Below are 6,389 nucleotides of genomic sequence, written 5' to 3'. Positions count from 1 at the left end.
CCCTTCTCCTTTTTGTTTTCCTATGTGTAGTGAGGGAGGGGGGAAGGGAAGAGGCAGCCTGTGATCCCAGGACCATAGATCTAAAGATGTAAGGAAACTCAGAAGCACAGTGAGACTTCTCATTTTACAAATGAAGAAACTGAAGTTCAAGTGAGGCTTTGAAGGGACATGTTCAAGGTCATACGGGTAGTCAACACCAGGCTTAAGTAAACATCACAGGAAGGGTTTGAATTGAAGTCCTCTGACTGAACTCAATGCTTTTCTCACTTAATAGGCCCCAGTTATGCCATGGATGGTGGAAACATCTAATTTATTAAAAATCTATGATGTGCTAAGGCCTGTACCAGGTGCTGGAGATCTAAAGATAAATGAAATCCTACTTGTTCTCAAGAACATTACATTCTAGTGGGAGGGGGAGAAAAATGGGCACATATAATTTTATGCAAAATAAATATGTTGAAATGAAATAAAAAGTAGTATTTTGAGGGGATGAGGGAGGCATGAACATTATCAAGTCCTAATATCCCAGAGCCTTGGAACTTTGGCATCAGCTCACACCAGCTTTTCTTTGGGAGAAGGAGTGTCAAGTTTATTAGGCATACAGAATTAAAACAGGTGTTCAATTTTTCCAGGAAATTTTAGCTCAAAGAGAAATCTACAAATCATTCTTCACTAGTAATGGTGAATTAGCTAAATCCAAAAACTTTCTAACTTGGAACACTACCTCCTACACCCTAAGAGTAAAGCAGAGAAGGTAGGTGGACAGGGCTAAGGGATGAGAGACAGGAGCTATGCCCACATAATGACAGAAGAACAGGGACAGTAAAAGGAGGCTGCCAACATGCAGAATAAATACCCAAGGAATTTTGGAGACAATGGTGAACAAATCATCCCTGAGGCTTCAATTTCAGGTTGCATGATGAGAGAAAGGATCTGTAGAGACATAATGAGTTGAGCCCCTTAAGGACAGCAAGCCCCATTCACGTCCAGGCTCAAGCCACCCTCTGAGGAGTGTAAGAGACAGCATTTGTCCTTCTCATTCCTTTCCAAGTCAACCAGGGCCATGCCAGCTCTTCAATTAAAATTCTTCTTTCAATTGTCCTGCAGCTATGCCAAATAGCTCTTATTTATGATGGGATGGATGCCTTATTTGTTTTAAACTTATTCTGCTCCTGATCAGTTGTCTGCTATTTCAAACACCTGCTGTCAGTTACAAAATCCCTTTATTCCCAATTCTCTTGCAACCAGCCCTACACAAAGTCTAGCATGGAATCTTTTCCTTTATTTATAGAAGCAGGTTGTCCACTATTGGCACAGTAGTGTGGAAGGGGGACGTGGCTCCCTTCTGGGACCTTTAAAATGTACATTAAACTTGCTGAGCCTAGGTTCTCTTAACTATTTTGGTATTGAATGAGTATATTTTTCTCGATCTAATTCAATTCTATTTAATTCTGCAAATACATATTAAGCATCAGTTGTAAGGCTTAGTAGCAGGAGAGATGAAGAGAAACATGACTCAATTCTAACACTCAAGGAATTCCCATTCTGCCGAGTGTGTATTGAGATATATCTCATATGCAAATGATGATGATGATGGTGATGATAGCTAGCATTTACATAGTAGTTTAAGGTTTGCAAAATGGTTTACAGATTTTATCTCATTTTATCCTCAGATAAGTACCTAAACGAGCATTTAATGAACAGGTCAACAACACCTAGGGGAATCAGATAAAACATCTCAGAAGAGGGACATCCCAGGTCTAGAAATTGTCCTAGTCAATTGCATGGTCCATCTTATTTCATCACGATTAATATTCCACTTTATGTCAATGGTGGGATGAGAAGTTCTTGAGAGTAAGTTCTGAGGACATAAGAATAAGCAGTCTAGATAAGGGGGATATGGACCTGTTTAAAGAATAATATGAAAACACGTTAAAGTTAGGTTTAAAAAGAAGATGTAGAGAAGTTGGAATCTAGAAGAAGAAAAAGAGAATGAATGAAGGACAGAGGGTAACAGTGTTCTGCACAAATAATACCTGAAGTATGTAAAGCTCAAGATGCATTAGAGCCATTAAGGCAAGCTGATGACAAGAAAAAGGACTTTTAAAATGTTAATTTTGGAAAAAGGAGAAAGATCAGAAGATCAAGGTGGATAGGACAATGCAGTAGAAAGAGTGTTGGCTGTGGGAGCAAAGCATGGGGATCCAAGTCCCCATTCCGCCACCTCACACTTGTGGAGTTTTAAGCAAATCTCGCCACTTCTCAGTTTTCTCAACAGCAGAATGAGGGAGATGGTTCTAGGAGCCGAACTAGGAACTCCAAATGGAAATTGCCAGGTGATCAATTAAGGCTTCATATGAAGGAACCTTCAAAGCACTTAGGGCTCCATGAAAGGAGAATTGGAGTCTTCAGTGGTCAGGAGGCACCTCCTCATGGGAGGCCTTTAAGCAAAGGCATATTGGCAGCTGCTGGGTCTGTTGTAGAGGGAATTATTGATCAGAAAGGGATTGGAGGAGGTGGTCTTTGATGACCCTTCCCAGTTCTGAGATTCTGTGACAGGGATTCATTTTCCTGTTAGCCAAAAGATTTACAGTCAAGTCGATAAAGGCTTCCCTCTCTGAAAAGAATAAATTAATCAACATTTATGGAGCACCTACTATGTTCCAGGCACTGTGCTAAGTGCGTTAGGGGACTTTCAAAGGAGTCTTGCTCCCCCCTTGACAGCCTGATTCTTCAATCCTTTCTCTTGTTTTTGTATATCCTCCCGGGACTAGAAGGCAATGTGACATGGCAGGCAAGACATTGGACTTAGAGTCAGGAAGACTTCCATTCAAACTCTGCCTCAGGCACTTACTAGCAGCTATGTAACCCCGAATAAGTCACTGAATTTCTCTGGGTTCAGTTCTGTCTTTGTCAAAATGAGGAAGTTAGACTCAATGGTCTTGAAAGTTTCTCTTCTGGCCAGAAGTCTATGACTCTGTCAGCAGTAAGATAAAAACCTCATGGCCTTTATTAGAGAGGAGTGAATAAGCATTTATTAAGCACCTACTATATGCTAGGTGAGCGGCTAAGAGGCTCAGTGGAGAGAATGCTAGGACTGGAATCAGGAAGATTCATTTTCATGAATTAAAATTCAGCCTCAGACACTTACTAGTTGTGTGATCCTGGGCAAGTCATTTAACCCTGTTTTTCCTCAGTTTCTCCTCTGTAAAATGAGCTGAAGAAGGAAATGGAAAATCATTCTAGTATCTCTGCCAAGAAAACCCCAAATGGAGTCATGGAAGAGTTGGACATGATTGACACAACTAAACCACAATAACAACAGATTTGTGCTAGGTACTGTGCCAATCACTTTACAGATATTACTGATTTGATCACTTATTATGCTTTCCTTGAGCCCACAGTAAACATCGTGTTAATATATTGTGAAGATATATATTCACCCTACACCAAGGGTTATGTGTTACATCTGTATGTAAAGCTGAATCTTGCTTCACTGTTGTTTTAGGGCAAAAGTTTTGGAACAAAGTGAGATCTACATTGAATTTTTGATAGGTGGATGTAGGGTGATTTTAGCCAGAGAAAAAGATATTACTACATAATAAAGTAGAAAAAAAAAACCAAGAAATAGTGCCTTTGAAAACTTCTGAGGGCAGAGCCAAGATGGCAGAACAGGGAAGCGCTCACCTGAGCTCTCCTAACATTCACCTACAAACAACTTTAAAATGATGCCTCAAATTTAATTCTAGAGTGGCAGAAACAGCAAAGGGTCAGAGTGAGACATTCTTCCAGCCCAAGACAACACAGGAGGTTGGAAAGAGAGATCTGTGATATGGGAGAGAAGGTTGACCTAGGGCTCACATGGGTGAAACACTAGTGGTGGGACTAGATGGTGGCATAAGAAGCAGCAACAGCTTTGGGAGCTCTTAAGCCAGAGATGGAAAGGGGACCTGGCAACTGGTCAGAAAGAGATTACAGGGGCCCCCTGTGCTAGCACTTGATATAGGACCAGACATTGTTTGGCAGTTCCATTGCATATACCCACTTCTGGTTCATAGTTCAGGGACAAAGAGGAGTACTTTCAGTGAAGAGGGAGTAGAAGCCCTGAGGAGCAGTATCAGTTGTGATCCCAAGGGATTGGAGGCCCTTTCTGGGTAAGTACCAGATTGCAGACCAGGAGAGCAGTGACCACACCTCTCCCCAGATCACACTATCTGGAAAACACTGAAAATTTCCAAGCTCCCCAGAAGTCGCTTTGAAAACTACAATGTGAAAAAATTTGGTGTTTGAGACAGCCACACTGGGAACAGAACCCAACATTAACGTAAAGTTCCAAATCAAGAAATAGGATGGAAAAATGAGCAAACAACAAAAAATGAAGCTGACCATAAAAACCACTATGGTTACAAGAAAGATGAAGAAACAAACTCAAGAGAAGACAATACAGTCAAGGACATTACTTCTAGGGGGAGGGTGAGAAAACATGGGCACATATAATTTTATCCAAAATAAATATATTCAAATGAAATAAAAAGTAATTTTGGGGAGGATGAAGGAGGCATTAACATCATAAAGTCCTAATATCCCAGAGCCATGGAGCTTTGGCAGCAGCTCACACCAGTTCTTCTTTAAGAAAAAAAAATGTGAATCGGGCACAAGCCCAACTAGAATTCCTGGAAGAGCTAAAAAATTACTTTTGAAATCCAAGAAGAGTAGTAGAGGAAAAAAATGGTAAAGAAATTAAAGCAGAAGATGACAATTATGAAAAGACAATGAACAGCTTGGTAAAAGAGGCATAAAAATACCGAAGAAAATAACACCTTAAAAAACAGAATTGGCCAAATGGAGAAAGAGGCGCAAAAGGTTACCAAAGAAATTAATTCCTTAAAAATTAGAACAGGGCAAATGGAAGCTAATGACTCTATGAGACTTCAAAAAGAGTGAAACGAATCATTCAAAAGAATTCAAAAGAATGAAAAATAAAAGGTAAAATACCTCATGAGAAAACAACTAAGCTGGAAAATAGATTGAAGGAGAGATTTAAGATAATATTTTAAGAATTGTTAGATTACCTGAAAATCATGATCAAAAAAGAGCCTAGACATCATATTTTAAGAAATTATCAAGAAAAACTGTCCTGATGTCTTAAAAACAAAGGGCAAAATAGACATTTAAAGAATCTATATATCACCACCTGAAAGATATTCCAAAATTTAAAAAAAATAGGAATATTATAGCCAAATTCCAGAGCTCCCAAGTCAAGGAGAAAATACTTCAAGCATCAAGAAAGAAACTATTCAAGTACTGTGAAGTTACTGTGAGGAACACAAAAGATTTCACAGCTACCACACTAAAGGAGCAGAAGGATTGAGATAATGACATTCCAGAAGGCAAAAGAGCTGGCATTACAACCAAGAATAATCTACCAAGCAAAACTGAGAACAATCTTTTAGGGTAAAACATGAATATTTAATGAAACAGAGAACTTTGAGGCATTTCTGATGAAAAGAACAGTGCTGAATAGAAAATTTGACTTTCAACTACAGGACTTAAGAGAAACATAAAAAGGTAAACTTGAAGTAGAACTTATAAAGGATTCAATAAAGTTAAACTATTTATCTTTCAATGTGGGAAGATGATGCATGTATTTTCTAAAATCTTTATCATTATTAGAACAGTTATGAGAATTCTCCATAAAAAGAGAACGTGGGAGTGAGTCAATTCTGTTGAGGTAATGTAAAAAAATGGATAAATGAGAAAGAGTGATGCCCTGGGAGAAAGGAGAAAGGAGAGGAAGAATGGGGAAAATTGTCTCACATAAAAGAGTCATGCAAGGAAGAGGTTTTACAACAGAGGAGAAAATGGCAGTGGGTGGGGGTAGGGTGGGCAGGCCACACTTGAATCTCACTCATATCTAAATTGATTCAAAAAGGGAAAATATATATATATATATACATACTCAATCAGTAGTATAAATCTGTCTTACTCAACAGGGAAGTAGAAGAGGATGAGAAAGTAGGGGCTGATAAAAGGGAGAGTAGATGAAGGAAGGCAATGGTGAGAAGCAAAATAGACTTTAGAGGATGGTCAGGATAAAAAAAGAAAAGGTTAAACAGAAAAAACAGGATAGAGGAAATGCACAATTAGTAATAATAACTGTAAATGTGAATGGGATGAATTTACCCATAAAATGGAAGAGGAAAGCAGAATGGATTAAAAACCAGAATGCAACAATATGTTATTTATAAGAAACATACTTGAAACAGAGAGATACATACAGCGTTAAAATAAGAGCCTGGAGCAGAATCTATTATATTTAAGCTGACGTAAAAAAGGCTGTGGTAACAATCATGATCTCAGACAAAGGAAAGGCAAAAATAGGCATAATT

Source organism: Vombatus ursinus, unplaced genomic scaffold, assembly GCF_900497805.2.
Source record: "Vombatus ursinus unplaced genomic scaffold, bare-nosed wombat genome assembly UNPS02014810.1, whole genome shotgun sequence".
NCBI classification, from domain to species: Eukaryota; Metazoa; Chordata; class Mammalia; order Diprotodontia; family Vombatidae; genus Vombatus; species Vombatus ursinus.
Note: the sequence above shows the minus strand (reverse complement) of the source record.